The sequence below is a fragment of the Neofelis nebulosa genome, chromosome 6 (genome assembly GCF_028018385.1).
Source record: "Neofelis nebulosa isolate mNeoNeb1 chromosome 6, mNeoNeb1.pri, whole genome shotgun sequence".
In the NCBI taxonomy this organism is placed as follows: Eukaryota; Metazoa; Chordata; class Mammalia; order Carnivora; family Felidae; genus Neofelis; species Neofelis nebulosa.
In genome coordinates this window covers 10,059,404-10,080,566 of record NC_080787.1, presented here as the reverse complement: position 1 = coordinate 10,080,566, position 21,163 = coordinate 10,059,404, and positions in this window count along the sequence as shown.

The following is a 21,163-nucleotide window of genomic DNA, read 5'->3' as shown; positions in this document are numbered from 1 at the left end:
ATTAATACATTGTTTTAAGAAAAGAATTATGAATACAATCTGCAATCTGTATTTCATTGGCAACGATGTTTGACAGGAACGACTGCCATCCGCGTGCCTGCTATGGGGATGGGGGATTAAAGCAGTTTGTAGCTAAGGAAATTAGGTATGGAATTGTGTCCTCCCGTGTTTTCATTTAAAGAGCCTTTGTAGCTCTTATTTTCCTCTTTAAATAAACTATTGGATTAGAGATCTCGCTTCACTTAGGCTGTGACAAGGCCAGACAAGCAGTCAGCCTCCAAATTACAAATGAATCATGTCACTAAAATGTGTTTGTTATCTGCCTTTGGTCCTGTGAATCCCTAATAGATTTTTATGCAGAAATGACATTCCTATGCCAGTTAACATGAGCCTCCTGTCATGGTATTTCTTAGGTGAGAAAGGAGTGGCCATGGCCAGTCACTGTGTTTTGCTCTTTTATATCTCTTGTCCTTTCCATTTATCTCTTTGGTTTCCATCATGCTTTCCCTCTGACCTTTCTGAGCCATTTCGTCCTTCCATTCTTCCTGTTTACTCTCAGTCTCTGAGCCTCCTGGTGTGGCTTCCATGCCATCCCTGCCAAATATCAACCCACTTGTCCATAACTACACACTCACCAGCAATGTCGGCCTCTTGGCCTTCCATGACAAATATCTATCAAGGTGCTACTCCCCTGCCATCTGATCTGATACATTTATGGTTTGAGTCTTCACCTGGATATGCTACAATGTTTGATAATCCTCTTCCAAATTTTCACAATATCCTTTGGTTCTTTTGCTTCATTCCCACCCACTCTTTCACTCTCTCCAGGAAATGTGTTCCTTATAGAGAAATTGGAAACCACGGGACATGCATTCCTTAAACTTGCCACTAATGTAAATATTTCTCCTTATCTTCTTCCCATCTCTTTAAATTTTTTTTTTCAACGTTTTTTTATTTATTTTTGGGACAGAGAGAGACAAAGCATGAACGGGGGAGGGGCAGAGAGAGAGGGAGACACAGAATCGGAAACAGGCTCCAGGCTCCGAGCCATCAGCCCAGAGCCTGACGCGGGGCTCGAACTCACGGACCGCGAGATCGTGACCTGGCTGAAGTCGGAGGCTTAACCGACTGCGCCACCCAGGCGCCCCAATCTTCCCATCTCTTTAAAAGGACAAGTTGTTCCTCCTCTAACCAAGTTCAATCCTTCCACCTATGCTTTTGCACTTTTCTTCAGCCTTCTTAGACATTTTTCTCCATCACTAATGATTATAGTGATGAAAATTATAATTTTCAACCCCTTATTCTCCATTGGATCCTTTTTAAATATGTATTTGAAAATATTCTGTGTAGGGGCACCTGGGTGGCTCAGTCAGTTAAGCACCAACTCTTGATTTTGGCTCAGGTCAAGATATGGTTCGTGGATTTGAGCCCCGGGCTGGAGTCTGTGCTGGCAGTATGGAGCCTACTTGGGATCCTCTCTCTCCTTCTGTCTCTGCACTCCCCTCTCTCTCTCTCAAAAAAATAATAATTTTTTAACAAACAAAGGATTCTGTGTATAAAAAAGAAATAGTAACAATCCATAAATATTTCCTCTTATTTTCTCCATTTTTGTCCATCTCAACTAAGCTTCTAAAAGATTGGTCCAGTGCTAGGAGAATTTCACATGAAGCCAAGTTCTGGGATAAGCCCATGGTGACAGGTTGACAGGAAGTAAATGGAACAGGATGAGAAAGGAAAAGAAATAGAGAGGCTATGATGTTAGATGGATGCCAAAGTCAAGTTTGAAGTCAAACTTTGAAGCCAAAATAAAGGCCCAACTTGACTGGGAGAAAACACTATGGTCAGGCACTAAAATATTAGTAAAATATTAATAAATGAACAGGAGACATCAGAAAGTCCATGGATGAGTTATGAGATGGGAAAAGAGGGGTTGGTATGAGCCTCCATGGAGCAGGAGTTTTACTCCATGGAGAAGGAAAAACAGTATAGATTCTAGAATGGAAGTCAGAGAACTGCCAAGGTAATTCCCAGATATGAGGTCCATGAGATGTTGGAGAAAAAATAGAATCCAATTGAAAGGGTTGCAGGAAAAATAGCTTTGCATGGCAAAAACCACTTCCAGTTAAGATTGGGAAGAGTGGGGATGTTGAGGAAACAACTCACATATGAGTGAAAAATTGGCTACAAGATCAGGGTCTTCTGAAGGCAGATGGAGGGCGAGTACTGAGCAGTGTACATTAACTGAGGATGTATTCTGTCAGTGAGTAGAAAGGCTCAGATCTCAGGCAATGAGCAAGGAGAACAGACCTGAGTAATGGCAGATTAAACTGGCCACAAACTGCTGAGATTTGCTGTAAGAATTTCTTTTTCACTTGGGAAAGACTAGCTATGGCTTAAGTTACAATCATTCTGAAGGAAGGGATACTCACTGAGGAACTTCTGACTTGAGTTCACTCTGCTAGCTCTGATGACAGGCTCTGGGTGTGTGGTTCCTACACTGAGGCCCCCTCCGTTGAGGTGTGCGTGCTGAAGAGTTAAGGTGGAGATCTAATGCTCAGAGGCTGAGTCATAGAAGCTAAGAGAAGATCCTCATTAATCCACGCTTCATAAATCCACAGGAGCCACCAACTACCAGAATCTCCATTAAGAGTACTCAGTCTTGTTCTAATTGACATGCCCCACAGTGGCCTGCATTACCCAGGGTTCTACTCAGCAATCTAAGAGTTATGATTGCTGTGCAATTATCAAAGTGCTCGTCACCCCTTCACCTTCTTTCTTTTCCCCAGTAGATACATATTTTTGTTTAAAATACAGCCATCTCATGAGCTTGACTTGAATTTGTTCCTGATGCATTCATGGATGGAAAACAGAATTCGGCCAGCCTCGTTTCTGGGTTTGATGTGCTTTCCAGACTTGTTGGGGTTAGCTGGAAGTAATCTTACCCCGTATAGTGTTTAGATGTTTAAAAGTGCTTTGCTGCACATATAGAGCGGCTTTTTACTGCAGCTAATCAGAAATAAGCAAAGGGACAGATTTACAGTTGGAAAGACAGGGAATATAAAGGAAAGAGCTCTGCTTAGCGAAACTGAATATAAAAATAAAGTGAAACCAGGATGCCTGGTAGGGGTTGCCATGCCTCCCATCTCCAGTTTTCATTTAGATATTGTACATCAGGTAGACGAAGTTATTCATACCAAATCTGCTATAAAACATATTCCTATCTCTCTCATCTGCAGATTACGTTCATGCAGATGTTATGTGTCTTAAGATGGAAAGGCTTCCAAAAGAGGAAAGTGGTTTTCTTCACGTCAAATGTAATAAACCCAAACCAGGTAAGTCAGCTTTGCCGCCTGGAATCCTATTTGTTTGCATTAGGTTGGCTTTTGTCATTGATCTTTCACCGGTAATATCAGACCATACATCCATTCTGATGATGTATAAATGGAAAATTCTCAGTATAAGATCACATGGGAACCTCTACAAGATCATGCTTTTTCTCTTATTTTTTCCTGCTGCGATTTTGGAAGGCTCTACTTTTCTCCTGTTAAAATGATTAGTGCTTTAAGTGAATGAGATCACTTACTGAAATAAAAGTCCAGCCAAACCATATTCTCATATCGTGATCTCATACAGGCTCAGCCTCAAGAGAGGCCCCCTGAGAGATTTTGCAAAGTGGTTCATCCAATTGTTGTATGCAGCCTCCGTTCAAAAAGGAAACACGGTTGACAAAATCTAGTAAAAAGGGCCCCTGGATGCCAAAAACAATATAAACCCATGTATGCCTTAATACAGGCTGCTATCTTGCAAAAATAATCTTCCTCTGTTGTAAAGCTCGTGGTGCATAAAACACCTGAATACTTATGTAATTCTCACTTTCTGCATCGTGAAAGACCCAAGACTCTGAGGTCTCTGTAGCCGTGTGCCCACAAACAGACCGTGGGACATCTGGAAATCCTGAGACCCCCTCCCAGCATTGCTTGGCTTCAGAACTTTTAAACTTGCTGTTCCTCTGACACATATATCTTTCGATTTTCCAATTGCTATCCACTCCCAGCTAGGGGCTGTGGTTCTTGAACATGTCTTAGGTTCTAAGTCATTCCAAAATGATTATGAAAACATGAGATAAAATACAGTAATAATTGTTGGCTTACCTGCAGGATTAATCTAGAAAACACTACAAAGTAGTGCCTGCCACCTCACTGAGCTCTCTCTAGGTCCTCCCCCATTCCTTCCCGTTAGAGTCTTTTTCTTCCCTCTCTAAATTCTCTCACCACCCATTCTGCCTACGTCTCGCTTACTCCCTCAAAATCTTCTAAAATAAAATGCATTTCATTTTGCCTACAAATCTATCTTATTTTTGTATTGAGGTAAATTTTACAGAAAGTGAAATGCCTACAAATCTGTCTTTTGTTTTTCATTTAACAAATATTTATTCAATGCTTAGTTGGGCAGTGTTGTGAGCCAGGACCTGGTCATGCATTGACCAGGAACCACGGGTTTAACTTCCAGACTAAAGCCTGAGCCCGAGGAACAGACCCCATCTCACCATCTTTATTTCTGATATTTCTCAGGCATTATATTAAAATAATTTAAAATTATTTTAATTTTAAACTCCAGTGTAACTAACATACAGAGCTATATGTGTTTCAGGTGTACAACATAGTGATTCAACTGTTCCATACAACACCCTGTGTTCATCACTTCTTTTTTTTTTTTATATTGGAGCAAACTACATGAAGTGAAATGCATAGAGTGAAATTAAGTGCATAATTTGATAAGCTTAATAAATCAACACATGCTTGTCCCATCTGTATCAAGGCAGAGACCACTCCTAACATCCAAGAAAGTTGCTTGATGTTTCTGTTATCAATTCTACCCCCTGTAGGCAACCATTGTTTTGATTTCTAGTGTCATAGACAAATTTTGCTTGCTTTTGGACTCCTAACAAAAGGGAATCCTAGAGTGTATCCTCATTTCTTCCAGATCCTCTCAACTCACATGATTTTGAGATTCATCCGTGTTGTTACGTGCACACCAGGAGAGGATTCTTTTTTTAAAAAAATTTTTTAAACGTTTTTTATTTGTTTTTTGGGACAGAGAGAGACAGAGCATGAACGGGGGAGGGGCAGAGAGAGAGGGAGACACAGAATCGGAAACAGACTCCAGGCTCCGAGCCATCAGCCCAGAGCCTGACGCGGGGCTCGAACTCACGGACCGCGAGATGGTGACCTGGCTGAAGTCGGACGCTTAACCGACTGCGCCACCCAGGTGCCCCAGGATAGGATTCTTTATAAGCTGTAAGTCCACCTTGATATGAATATCCCATGATTTATTTATTATTTTTCCATTGATGACTATTTGGTTTGTTTCCAGTTTTTGATATGATGAATTAAGCTGCTATGAAAAAAGTTTCATAGAAGTCTTTTGGGGGACACGTTTTCATTTCTGTTGGGAAAATACTTAGCAGTGAAATTGATGGATATGTTTAACTTTCTAAGAACCTGCAAAATAGTTTTTCAAACTGGTTGTGCCATTTTTTTTTTTATTTTTTAAAATTTATATCCAAATTAGTTAGCATATAGTGAAACAATGATTTCAGGAGTAGATACCTTAATGCCCCTTACCCATTTAGCCCATCCCCCCTTCCACAGCCCCTCTGGTAACCCTCAGTTTGTTCTCCATATTTATGAGTCTCTTCTGTTTTGTCCCCCTCCCTGTTTTTATATTATTTTTGTTTCCCTTCCCTTTTGTTCATCTGTTTTGTCTCTTAAAGTCCTCATATGAGTGAAGTCATATGATTTTTGTCTTTCTCTGACTAATTTCACTTAGCATAATACCCTCCAGTTCCATCCACGTAGTTGCAAATGGCAAATTTTCATTCTTTTTGATTGCCGAGTAATACTCCATTGTATATATATACAACATCTTCTTTATCCATTCAGCCATCGATGGACATTTGAGCTCTTTCCATACTTTGGCTATTGTTGATAGTGCTGCTATAAACATTGGGGTTCATGTGTCCCTTCGAAACAGCACACCTGTATCCCATGGATAAATGCCTAGCAGTGTAATTGCTGGGTCGTAGGGTTGTTCTATTTTTAGTTTTTTGAGGAACCTCCATACTGTTTTCCAGAGTGGCTGCACCAGCTTGCACTGCCACCAACAATGCAAATGAGATCCTCTTACTTCACATCCTCATCAACATCTGTTGTTGCCTGAGTGGTTAATGTTAATCATTCTGACAGGTGAGAGGTGGTAGCTCATCATGGTTTTGATTTGTATTTCCCTGATGATGAGTGATGTTGAGCATTTTTTCATGTGTCAGTTGGTCATCTGGATGTCTTCCTTGGAGAAGTGTCTATTCATGTCTTTTCCCATTTCTTCACTGGATTATTTGTTTTTTGGGTGTTGAGTTTGAGAAGTTCTTTATAGATTTTGGATCCTAACCCTTTAACTGATATGTCATTTGCAAATATCTTCTTCCATTCTGTCGGTTGCCTTTTAGTTTTGCTGACTGTTTCCTTCTCTGTGCAGAAGCTTTTTATTTTGATGAGGTCCCAGTAGTTCATTTTTGCTTTTGTTTCCCTTGCCTCTGGAGATGTGTTGAGTAAGAAGTTGCTGCAGCCAAGATCAAAGAGGTTTTTGCCTGCTTTTTCCTTGAGGAGTTTGATGTCTTCCTGTCTTACATTGAGGTCTTTCATCCATTTTGAGTTTATTTTTGTGTCTGGTGTAAGAAAATGGTCCAGGTTCATTCTTCTGCATGTCACTGTCCAGTTTTCCCAGCACCACTTGCTGAAGAGACTGTCTTTATTCCATTAGATATTCTTTCCTGCTTTGTCAAAGATGAGTTGGCCACATATTTGTGGGTCCATTTCTGGGTTCTCTATTCTGTTCCATTGATCTGTCTGTTCTTGTGCCAGTACCATACTGTCTTGATGATTCAGCTTTGTAGTATAGCTTGAAGTCTCGGATGGTGATGCCTCCTGCTTTGGTTTTCTTTTTTAAGATTGCTTTGGCTATTCTGGTTCCATACCATTTTTGTTCAACTATCTATGAGACTTCCAGTTCTTCCAGACCCTGACCAATATTTTGTCTTTTTAATATAGCTGTTCTGGTGGATGTGAAATGTATCATATTCTGGCTTTAATTCACCTGATAATGAATGATATTGAGAATACTTCATGTATTTATTGGTTATTAATGTACTTTTATGACTGCTTTTTGCCCATATTTGTTGGGAAAGAGGTATTCTTTGCCCCTTCTATTGATGTGTTGGTGTTCTTTTATTTTCTGGGTACAAGCTCTTTATTAAATATTTGTATTTCAAATATATTGTTTCATTTTATGACCAGTCTTTTTAACTTTTTAATAGTGTCTTTTGATGAATAGAAATTTTTATTTTGCATTAAGTTCAACTTTCCAGTATTTTATTTTATGCTCAATTTTCATGTCCTCTCTAAGAAAACTTTGCCCACTGCAAGGTCATTAAGATACTCTTTGATGTTTTCTTTTAGATATTTTATACTTTCAGCTTTTACATTTCTATAATACACTCCGAATTAATTTTTGTGTGCTGTCTGACAAAAATGCTAAATTTATTTTTTTAGTGAATCACTTTAATTTAGTTTTTACAGAGCAATTAAAAACCTGTATTTTTCTCATTGAATTGATTTTAGTGCCTTTGTTAAAAAATCAACTGACATCTACTCCAGGGACTAATATTAAGTTCTACATTTTGTTTCACTGGTGTTTTTATTTCTACACCAACACCATGGTCTTTTGATAACTACCTTGATAGCAAGTCTTGAAATCAGACACCACGAATCCTTCAATAACATTCTTGTTCAAAATTCCTTTTGTGGGGCGCCTGGGTGGCTTGGTCGGTTAAGCGTCTGACTTCGGCTCAGGTCATGATCTCACGGTCCGTGAGTTCGAGCCCTGCGTCGGGCTCTGTGCTGACAGCTCAGAGCCTGGAGCCTGCTTCCGATTCTGTGTCTCCCTCTCTCTTTGACCCTCCCCCATTCATGCTCTGTCTCTCTCTGTCTCAAAAATAAATAAACGTTAAAAAAAATTAAAAAAAAATTCCTTTTGCTATTCCAAATCTTTGGCTTTTTCATATAAATGTGTATAATTTTTATGTCAATTTTTATGAAAAAGGCAGTTGGCATTTGAGTTGGATTGCATTAAATTTATAGATCAATTTGGGGGCAATTCACACTTTGAAAATGTGTCAGCAAATGCTTTTTGTAAAGAACTAAAGAGTAAATATTTTAGGCTTTGAGAGTGGGCCATACTGTTGCAGCATCTGTTGTAAGAAATCAACTCTGCCATTGTGGGATGAAGGCAGTCAAAGAAAATACACAAATAAATGGCCATGGTTGTGCTTAAACACAATTTTACCAAAATTGGGATGGGGAGCCTGTGGGCTGTGGTTTGCCTTGCATTTAAAAAATTGAGTCTCCTAAATCTATGGACATAGTACATCTCACCATTTATTTAGGTATTATTTACTTATTCACTGCAGAGACTTGTGGTTTTCATTAACGTCTTGCCTCTCTTTTTTAATTTATTCCTTGTCTCCTTATTTCTGATGTTATGGAAGTGGGATATTAAGATTTCATTTTCTAATATTTGCTGCTGCTCTAGAGAAATACAATTGATCTTAGTATATTGAGCTCATATCCTCAGAACTTGCTAAATAAACTGAATTTAGCAATTATTTTGAAGATACCATATGATAATCCATGAAAACAACTGTGCTGTCTGTGGAGAAAGATACTTTCATGTTTCCTTTCCTATTGTTACATGATTGATCATCTCTTTCCCTCCCATTGCACTGGCTATGATTTCTAATAATAAATACATCCCAGCATTGTTCTTGACAGTAGGGGGGAAATACCTGATGTTTTATCATTAATTTTAATTTTAGCACTAGGTGTATGTAAATGCACTTTATCATATTGAAGTTTACTTCTATTCTTGGATTGCTGAGAATAATTATAAGATATTGAATAATGTCAACATTTTTCCTATATCTATTGAGATGTTCATATGAGATTTATCTTTTATTCTATTCGTATGGTGAAATGCAGTTATATTTGAGTCATTTTATTAAGGTAAAAATGATATATAATACACCACACATATTAAATTGGGCAGTTTTGCTACGTTTTGATATATGAATACACCTGTGAAACCATCGCCACAATCAAGATAATGAACATGTCCAACACAACCACTTATTTAAATTTTCTCTCTTAGCAATGTTCTATAGTTTTCTGTGCTATAGGTCTTAAACATCTTCTGTCAGACTTATAGCTGAGTGTTGCATATCTTCCTTGTTATTTTAAGTGATTTTCATTTCTGTTATAATCCTTATGTCTAGTACTATATGAAAATACATGGGATAAGGTTTACATTCATCTTACATTCTGTAAGCTTGCTAAACTCATATATTAGTTCTAGAAGCATTTTTGTAGATTCTCTAAGTTTTTATGTAGATTATTAGGTCACCTGAATAAGAACTGTTTTACTTTGTCCTTTCCAATCTGCATGCCTTTTCTTTTTACTGCCTGCAACGCACTGGCTGGAGCTTCTAATGTTAAATAGAAGTGGTGAGAGAGGACATCCTTGCTTCATTTCTGATCTTCGAAGAAAGACTTTTGGTATTTCACCACCTGAGTGTAATGTCAACTGTAGGTGTTTTGTGGATGAAGAACTAACCTATTTTTCTCAATTTAATTAGTTAGTGTTTTAATCAGAAGTAATATTGGCTCTTTAAATAACTTTTTAGGATCTGTTGAGATGATTATATGGTTATTCCTATTTGGTTATTAATGTGGTGATTTGCCCTGATTGCTTTTCAAATGTAGAATCAACTTTGCCTTCCTGGGACAAATCCGACACAGTTATGACATGGTAAGCTTTTTACATATTATTGAATTGCATGTGCTAAAATTCCATTTGTTTGATTCCTTGTTTATAAGTGACTTTTTAAAAATAGATTTGCTTTCTTGTAATGTCTTTGGGTTTGGTACCAGATTAATCTTGGATCATGGAATGAATTAGGAATAATTCTCTCTTCTCCAATATTCTAAAATAGTTGTGAAGAATTTGTATTATTTTCTCCTGAAAAACATTTCTTTTTAATTTCACCAATAAAGTCATCTGTGTTTGCAGATTTCTCCATGGAAAGGTTTTTAACTACAAGTTAGATAATTTTTATATATCTAAGGCGGTACAGATTATCTATATATTGTAGTGAGAGCTCTGGTAGTTTGTGTCTTTGAAGGAATGAATTTATCCATTTTCATCTAAGTTGTCTAAAATATTGGCCTAGAATTGTTCATAATATTCTCTTATTATCCTTTTAATCCATGGGATCTGTAATGATGCCACTTCTATTACAGATAATATTGTTAATTTTTGTCAAATCCTTTTTATCCCTGATCAGACTGACTGGAGGCCAGTCAACTGTATTGATCTTCTCAACAACGCCCCTTTGATTCTGTCAATTTTCTCCTTTTATTTTTTTTATTTCAGCTATTTTCCTTTTATAATTACTGTTTCCTTTCTTCTGCTTACTTTTGGTTTTATTTGCTCAATTTCCCCTCTTGATTCTAAAGTTAGAAGCTGATATCACTGATAAAAACTTATTCTTTCCTTACATGGGCATTGAGAACTATAGTTTCTCTCCCTCATTCCAATTTTTTTATATGGTATACTTTTATTTTCACTTGGTTTAAAAACAAGCTATATATATATTTTTAATTTGACCCATGGGCTATCTAGAAGTATGTGCTTTGGTTTTCAGATATTTGGGAATAATTCCTAATATAATTTCAGTGTGGGCTGTAAAAATTTCTTTACTAATCCAAATTTTTTGAAATTTATTGCGACTGGTTTTATGACACAGAATATGGTTTATGTTGGTAAATATTTTATGTGCACATGAAAAAAGCAAGTGTGTATCCTGCTGTTGTGTGCATTGTTCTATAATTGTCTATTAGGCCAATTTGATTATCTTCACATGCTTTCTGGGTTTGTTGTTGTTGCTGTTGTTGTTGTTGTTGTAATTATTGGAGACACAAGGGCTTAAATCTCAGACTCTAATTATGGATTTGTCTATTTTTCCTTGTACTTTTCTCATTTTCTGCTTCTTATATTTGGATTACTGCTGTTAATGTATACATATTCAGGATTGCTATGTCCTCTTGATATGACTCCATTATAATCATAAAACTGTGTTTATTACTACTCATACGTTTTGCTCTGAAATCTGCGTTGTCTGATGTTATTTAATATAGCCTTTCCAGTATTATTTGGGACAAAATTGGGCCAGAGTATCTTATTTGGTACTTTATATTAACCATTGGTATCTTTATATTTGAAATAGTTTTCTTGTAGACACCTCATAGTCAGGTCTTGCTTTCTGTATCTAGTTTGACAGTCTCCTCCATTAATTATGATGTATAGATCAAATAATTTAACACAATAATTGATATAGCTAGCTGAATTTAAATCTTGCATCATGGTATTTGCTTTTTATTTGATCTATTGTCCTTTTTTCTTCTTAAATTTTTTTTCTGTTATTTTGGAATGAATATTAATTATGATTTAATTTTTTCTCCTTTTCTGGCTTAGTAGCTATGACTATAATTTGTTTTATTTTAGTGTTTGCTCTAGGGTTTATATTGTACATCTTTAATTTATCATAGTCAACCTTAAAGTGATCTTTTGCCACTTCACACATAATAGGAAAATGATAGAATATTTAAAATTCTCCTCTCCTCAAACTTGTGTTTTCTTAATCATACATTGTACTTATTCATGTATTACCAATTCAATAATTTATAATTATTCCTTTTCAGACCCACATTACAACAAATGAAACATGTTCTTAAAGTAGAACAACAATGATACCAAATGGAAATATGAATCTACACACAAAAAGATTAAAAGTCATGAAAATAGTGAATAAAATGATAAATAGAAGAAGAAATTTTCCTCACTTGTAGATATTTTTTTTAAAATTTTTTTTAATGTTTGTTTATTTTTGAGAGAGAGAGACAGCACGAGCAGGGGAAGGGCAGAGAGAGGGAGACACAGAATCTGAAGCAGGCTCCAGGCTCTGAGCTGTCAGCACAGAGCCCAATTTGTGGCTTGAATTCATAAACCATGAGATCATGATCTGAGCCGAGTCGGAAGCTTAACTGACTCAGTCACCCAGGTGTCCCTCCTCACTTTTAGATATCTTTAAAAGACCATGGACAGTTTCAAAGAAAACAACAACTATATGTGAAAACAATTACACATTTACAATAATATGGGTAAGTGGAAATATTCCAACTTAAGGCAAGCACACTATATGTAAAGTAGCATTATATTATTCAAATGCTGACCACAAAAAATTAAAGATTCATATTTTAAATTCTAGAACAATCAGAAAAATAAAAATACAGGGATATAACTAAAGAAAAAAGAAAAAAAGGAACAATATGTAGATAGGTACATAGGAAACATTCAGCAAGAAGGAATATTTAAAGGGGGCATAATGATAATTACTTTAAGGGTCAGTAATATAAATAATGCAAATAGAAATCAGATTGTGTATATTAAAAAAAAGCAAACACTTGATATATCTTAACTGCAAAAGGACATATATATTACATGGGATTAAGTGGGATATTTATACTCATAAAGAAATTAATACTCAAGAAGACATAATAATTTTAAATGGATATGCACCTAATAACAGAGCTTCAAAATGTGTAAAGCCAAAACTAATAGAATGGAAAGAAAAAAAAAACTATATTTATAGTTAGTTATCAACATTTAACTCACAGTAACTAATAGAAAAATTTGACAAAAAAAACTGTAAAAATATAGAAGACTTGAGCAACACTATTGATGAAATTGATATAATTGATGTCCTATCAGTAGCTCAAGATAAATTATTAAATGGACACAGATATTGGCAATTATAGACATATTTTGGATGACAAGTCTCAACAACTTTAAAATATTTGAAAACATAAATCATATATGTTTTGAGCAAAACAGAATTAAAGTAGAAATCAGTAACAGAAAAATATCTGGAAAACCCCCGAATATTTGGAAATTAAGCAATTCACTTCTGAATAAATGCATTTTTGGAGAAAGTACACACATTATTTCTAGTTGGATCATAGAATTAAGTGTAAGAACTGAAACTATAAAATTTATAAACATTATCTTCGGAAAAATCTTCGCAAACCTACATAGAGTAATATTAATTCACGCAGAGAGAAGACTAACCATAAAAGAAAAAAAATTGATAAATTGGACTTTGTTGAACTTAAAACTATTAAAAGACAAGTCACAGACTGGAAGAAAATAGTGGCAAAACATATATCTGATAAAGGACTCTTATCCAGAATATATAAAGAACACTTATAAATCAATAAGAAAGAAAAAATATATTTAAAAAGCCAAAGATTTGAACAGACATTTCTCAAAAAAAGAAAAGAAAAGAATAGAAAATGACCAATAAACACATGAAAAGATGACCAGAATCTTTAGGAAAATGCAAATTAAACCCACAATAATATACCACTACATACCTATTGGAATAGCTAAAATAAAAATGCCTGATCACATCAAGATTGTAGAGCAGTAAGAACCATTTTATAGTGCTGATAGGAATCCAGAATGTATAAATCACTTTGGAAACACTTTGATAGTCCCTTATAAAGTTATACATATTGCTCTAGGATTCAACCATCCCATTCTTAGTCATTTACCCCAAGAAATGAAACATGTTTACATAAAGACTTGGGGTCTAATTTTCAGGGGAGCTTTATTCACAGTAGCCAGAAAGTGGAAACAACCCAAATGGCCATCATCTGGTGAATGAATATACAAATCATGGTACGCACATACGATAAAACACTATTCAGCCATAAAAAAAGACACTAGCTGTTGATGCTATCAACTGAGTGGATGCATCTTGAAAGCATTATGCTAAGAGAAAGAAGCCAGAGACAAGAGATTATACAGTCAATGATTCTATTCAATGAAATTCTAGAAAATGTAAAACTATAGGGACAGAAAGTAGATATGTTTGCAAGTGCCAGAGGGTGGGAGTAGCACAGTGATTCCAAAGGGGCCCAGGTTACCTTTTGGGGTGATGGAAATATTCTATGTCATCACTCTGGTGTTGGCTACTTGATTATATGCATTTGTCCAAACACATTCCCTCGTATTGTTAAGATTGGTGAATTTTATAATATATAAATAATGCTGTTTAAACATCAATAATGCTGTTTAAAAACCATACAGCTCCAAAACTATAGACGACATATCCCAAACAATACAAAGAATACAGAAAAGAGAATTTCTGTGGAGTAGAACCAAAACCTGAATCATCTCTCCAGAGATTAATGATTTAGAATGGCCTCAAGAAGTACCTATTTTAAAGGGATGTGCGTATTCATAAAAGATCTCTATTTGATATTCACATAAGGGTGTGTGTGCGGGGGGGGGGGGTGCTTGCGTGTGTGTATGTTTGCGTGTGTGCGCATGCGGATGTTTGGGGGTGTGGGACCATTGATGGAGACTGAGATATCAAGGGAGCCAACAGAGACATGAACTGGACCCCTGCCCTAGAAGGAACAGTGCCAAGAGGCTGGCCAAGAAGAGGCTCTTGGGAAGGCTGGCCAGGTTTGCAACATCTCTTTGAAAGCTCTTTGCTTATAAGTGCTTGTTTGCAAACATTAACCCATCTCTCCAGGTAGCATTCCCTATGTGTAAGCACCTTTCCTCAGCAACGAAGGAGGTGCAGATTTGCTGCTAATATGCAAAGTATTTCATTTAGTAAAGTCTTTCAGTAGGCTCATTTGAAGCTCTCCTACGGCTATGTTAATAGATTGGATCTATATGTTGTTTCCTAACGGTTGCCGTTTGCACTAAACACAATCAAATGGCAACATACCTCTAAAGTAAACAAAGAAGGTTTTATTTATTCTGTTGGGGTTTTCTCCAAACAAAATTAATCTTACCACTATTTCTTGGTTCAAGTTATTTTCTCCCAAACTGCTTGGAGGCTTTCTGAGAATATCTGAGGTCCTTGTTTTCCCTCATAGCAGGCAGGATATTATCATTGGAGGGACAATAACACAGACAGGACTTTGTCTCCATGCTTTACCTTATAGCAGTCACCCTTGCTCCATCATTCGGTCGGTCCCTTCCCTTCCTCGCTCCTGAAAACAATGGGTCGCCCTTACTGTACTTCAAAACCCTGGGTCTGGAGGATAAACAGAAGTGGGGAAGGTGTGGTAATGAAATAGTAGAGCTTGTTTGGGGAATGTTTGTTGATTTTCCCAGTGAACTGTTACCTGCTCAGCTGGGTTCGTTTGCCAGATCCTTCACAGAGGAAAGAGGTGCGAGGGTTTAAGAATTGTTGAAAGCAGTTGATAGAAACTGACTGATGACAGTCTGCTAGTCTGATTCTTTTCCATTCCACACGGGAAAACAGGATGCAGAAGGGGCTTTGCGTGGCAACCTAGTGTTTGTACATATTTGCCTGTCATTTTATTTCTATTTCCCACAAATACTTGCTGATTTCTCCAGGTGAGACTATGTTCTCCATCAACATCTATTCTCGTCCACCAACAAAGTGAGCAACTGAACAACAAAAACAAAAACATCCCTTCATAGTAAGCAAGTGTGAATTGGTCTTTTAACTTATGAACCAATGTATTTCACATGTAGTTGAATCGAGTTGACGGCATCAGAGAGGATTTGAGTGGGATATGCTGAGATTTATACTAAGTGACAGCATTCATCTGAATGTGCCTAATTACCTTCACATAGCCATTTTATTCAGCCACTTTCTTGTCCCCATTGATGTGCATGCAAAATAATAATAAATAATAAAAACAAAATCACAACCTTTATCATGGTATAAACATGATTAACATGAATATTTATTTCTCTTCAAAAACCTAGCCGGTCTTACATGTCAGATGGGGGGTTCTTGCTCTATTCAAACTCAGAATGTCATTTGAAATCTCCTAAAAGTCTCCAGGCTAAGCTATCAGTATTTGGGAGAAAAAAAAAAAAATTACCTGATGATGCAATCATAGGATGGATGTGGGAAACAAAGGCAGAAGGGAAACGGCAAATAAAATGAAATTTCTGTATAACCTGCAGCCCATTGGCAAATACTTGAGGCCAATACAGAGTATAACATTTCTCCAGGAAATCCCTATTGTCTTAATGTTAATCCTTTGCTGGAGGGGAAAACAACCTTAGCTTGACAATAGGTAGACCTCCAGTATCCTGTGAGTCTTCTTTAGCATACGGAAATGCCTTTGGAACTTCCTGTTGACTTTACCTCCCCAGCTCCCAAATACATAATCAGTATCCCCTCATGGTCCCCAGTGCAGCTTTTCGTGCTCCCGGGTCCTGTTCCCATGCTTTAATAAAATCACTTTTTTGCAGCGAAGACATCTCAAGAATTCTTCCTTGGTCGTTGGCTCTGGACCATCACCACTCTAAAACTCCATCAGGATTACTGAATTTTATAGTGATTAGGGGCCATCAAGAACAAGTCAACCCCAGGAAACTGAGATTTACAGAACTCGCATGGATTTGCCCTTGAACATGTAGCTTGTATCAGACAGAGCTGGGATAAAATTCTCTAGAACTTTTAGTCTCAGTGTGGCGCCTGTCCCACTGGACTAACGGTGCAGGAAAATGTGGCAATAAAAACACTGGCTATGTGTATTGATAAAATGGAAGTGTGTGTGTGTGTGTGTGTGTGTGTGTGTGTACTATACCTATATAGTAGATGGAAAAGAATTCCCTACTATAGGTAGTCAGAGAGGTTTGTGACAAGCAACCTGTTTCCAACCCAACCACAGATGCCTCACACACCCATCAGTAGGGAAGAAGACCAAGTCAGACTAAGTCACAACATGATTTACCTCTGATCATCCACTGGTTTTTCATTCCACCCCAAATTCTGTCTTGTGGTTCCAATTGATAAGGGGGCATAAGGCGAGCTGAAGGCAAAGTATGAGATAGCACTGTCCTCCACCCCCAGGTGGGATATGTGTGATGTTCCTCGGACACTGCTGGCTGCCCAAGAACGAAGGAAAGGAAAGGAAACAAATGGTCAATTGATAGAGATCACAGTCATCCGGGACAAGGGTCTCCACCAGTTTGTAAATATCTTCGTAAATTACAAGAAAAAGGCAATCTTATCAGTAGCCTAATCTCCAAAAACCCATAGACTCAAGTTTCCTGGAGCCCTTAATATCACCCTCCCCTCCATAGGTGTGGGAACAAAGGCAAGAAGGAAATAACAGGCAAAATTAAATTTCTTTATAACCTGCATCCCATTGACAAATACTTGAGGCAAATACAGAGTAGAAAGTTTCTCCAGGAACCCCCTACCATCCTAAAGTTAATGTCTTACTAGAGTAAAAACAACCTTAGCTTGACAATAGCAAGGCCTCGGGTATCTTAAAAAGTTCTGTTTAGCACATCAGAGTCCTTCTGGAGGCCTCCCTTTTGTCTTTACCTCCCCAACTCCCGTAGTATATAACCAGTCACTCCTCACTACCCCTGTGCAGCTCTTCCTGCCCTGGGGTCCTGTCCCCACGTAATCACCTTTTTGCACGCAAAGACGTTTTGAGGAATTCTTTCTTGGCCATCAGCTCTGAACCCCACCATCATACCCAAACCTCATCACAGTGGCTTTTCATCTTCCCAGTCTTCTGTCATCTTGTCACAATCTATAGAATTCAAAAGAATCTGGTTCCAGATTCAACAAATGCTGCTGGCACACATAGAACATAAGCTGCCTCGGGGCGCCTGGGTGGCTCAGTCGGTTGAGCGTCCGACTTTGGCTCAGGTCACGATCGCACGGTCCGTGAGTTCGAGCCCCGCGTCAGGCTCTGGGCTGATGGCTCAGAGGCTGGAGCCCGCTTCCGATTCCGTGTCTCCCTCTCTCTCTGCCCCTCCCCCGTTCATGCTCTTTCTCTGTCTCAAAAATAAACATAAACATTAAAAAAAAAAAAAAAAAAGAACATAAGCTGCCTCTTGCAAGGCGCTGGCTGGACAACACTGAGCCAACCAGAGATTGCCCTTGTGTTGCTTACAGTCAAACTCAAAAGCGTCCTGGGTGACTCTTAAGTAAGTTTTTAACTTTTAACTTTTAAGTAAGTTTTCCAAAGATGTTGCTTGAAGAAGCCCACGGGCTCAGGCAGCTCAGGGGTGTGAATCTTGAGAGCCATGACATCTGTATTGGTCTGGCTGGGGTTGCCTAACAGAATACCCTCGACTGTGTGGCTTTAACACAGAAATGCATTTCCCATAGCCCGAGACCAAGGTGCCAGGATCGTCGGTTTCCAATGAAGGCTCTCTTCCTGGCTTGCAGACGGCTTGTAGACCGCTACCCCCATGGCCTGTCTTGGGTACACATGCACAGAGCGAATGGGAAGAGTGAGCAAGCCTCTTCTTGTAGAAGTACTACTCCTACCAAACCCTACCCTCAGGACCTCTTCGAATTCCCTAATTACCTCCCAAAGGCCCCATCTCCAAAACCCATCGCATTGGGGGTTAGCAATTCAAATATAAATGGGGGGGAAGGGAGCATAATTCGGTCCATTGGAGCATGTTTAGTACCTCCAGTCATTGTCCCATTGACCCTCATTGTCTTAGAATCTGGGGATCCTCTTGCTGGTGCTTCAACCTGTGTCAGAATTAGAATCTCAGACAACTTAAACCTGCTCCCTGAGAGGATGCAATTTTTTAATGTTTATTTATTTTTGAAGGAGAGAGAGACAGAGAGTGAGCAGGGGAGGGGCAGAGAGGGAGGGAGACAGAATCCCAAGCAGGCTCTAGGCTCTGAGCCGTCAGCACAGAGCCCAATGTGGGCTCGGACTCCCACAGTTCCCTCATGACCTGAGCCAAAGTCAGATGCTCAACCGACTGAGCCCCCCAGGTGCCCCTAAATGCCTTTTTTAATGAAATAATAACTACCTTAAAAAATAGTCATGGATCATTTAGCTTAGGGTAGAAATAACTATTAGACGACATTAATGGCTCCCCCACCACCGATGTGACGTCTTCATTTGAGAATTCTAAACGGTGAAACTTCTAAAGGGATGGGTGGGGAGAACTGTGAACTCCAAGAGCATTTTGCATTTCACAGAAACATCTAAAATCTCTGCAAATGTATTCTCCCTTCCATATGTTCTGAATCAGTCCAGAGTAAATACATTCAAAATAAAAAGGGGAATGATACCTTGCTATCTTATAGCTGTCGCCCAGGCCTTTCCCTGTCTTGAAAATAGCAGTTAAAATCTTTTTCTCAGAATTGAATCTTTGCATGTTTGGTGCAACTTCACACACACACACACACACACACACACACACACACTATAAAGATATTCTGAGTGTTTAGGTACAAGAGTTGGCAGAGTGATGTAAGCATTTTTGACCATTACACACTTCAGATTTTTCTCTTCCATTACCTTGGACTTTTTGAGGTATAGTTGATATAAAAAAACGAAACCCCAAAACCCTGGACACATTTAATTTACATAATCCGGTGAGTGCAGAGATACGTATACACCCATGGAACTGTCACAACAATCAAGGTGATAAACATTCATCACCCCCCAAAAGTCTTCCCTTCCACTTTCACAGTGTCTCTGTGTGTGTAAGAATACGTAACATGAGACCTACCTCCGTAACAAATATTTAAGTGTACTATATTGGATTATCAGCCATAGGCACTGCGTACTACAGAAGATAGCTAATACTTGTTTGTCTTGTGTAACAGAAACTTGTCTAGAGTATTGTAAAACACATTCTTACTTGTAGATAAAGACAAACAAAAGTCTTGGCTTCTTTATATTGAGACATTACATACTGTGAGGCAAAGAGAGACTATGTTACCGGTCTCCAAGCTCTTTCTGGCTCAAGATTTGTATTCATGCTGACACTTGACCCTTCACTCTGACTTTTTATCCTGCCCCCTAATCCCAATCATATAGTTTATTTAGGTCACTGCCACCTCTGTATTCTCTATTATCTCACTCAGAGAGCAGTTTTCACAATTTGGTGTTTCCTTTTCGGTCGATTCCGATATAAAATCTTTATTCCTTTTGCACCGTAAGCATTACTTTTGGCACATAGCAGGTGCTCAAACATTTATTTGCTACATTTATGAATTCACTGCATTGATAGGCAATCGGGACAGATGCATAGGGCAGGGGTTAGGAGACTTATATGCATTTTTGCTTAGTTTTGTGGATTTTTCTCCCCCAGAAATGGAATGCATGAAAGTATGTTAATCCTTCTCACTAAGAACACCTGACAGGATGTCACATTTCAGTATACTTGATAGGTCATGTTTAGTAAAATTAATTTGTTTTTTAATCAGATTTTGATTCTTGCATACCTGCCAGTGTTTATGAGAGAGAGAGAGAGAGAGAGAGAGAGAGAGAGAGAGAGAAGCCAATGGACCTGATATTCCTAGGAGTGTTGTTGTTTTTTTTTTCTTACATGGGTCTCTATAAAAGGAAATAAATAAATAAAAGGAAGAGATGTGGGTGATTACTGGCTCTTGCAATATGATTTTTCAGGTAACCACCATAGAAGAGAGTCAAGGAAATGTTGAACTCTTCCCAATTCCAAAAGACAACAGCTAAATTCAATTGCAAGCCAAACCCTTTGATACAAACGGAAAATATTCTTAAGCATACTGGTTCAAAGTTCAGCTTAATTTGCTTCTCGTCCTTACCAAATTATCCTACCCTTTGGATTCAAGCATATAGAAGTGACACAATCTCACCTCAAAGAAAAAAAAAATGAAAGGAATAAAGTGGAATAGAACCGATTCCAAATAATATCATGGGGTTTTACAGATAAGCACTTAAGCCCTAGAAGGTAGGCAATTATTTCTAGGGAACGAGAAATGTTGTCGATGCCCTTTACAATTAGGATGAACATATCCCAGTTTGCCTGGCCTGGTGAAATTCTTAATAGTGCCTCTTTTCACTTTCAAAAATGTTCTAGTTCAGACAGTCAATTATATGACCACCTTATTTATGATTTAAGAACACCTGCAACTTGGAAATCTAGGAATTCCAAAATGTGTCTAACTAAA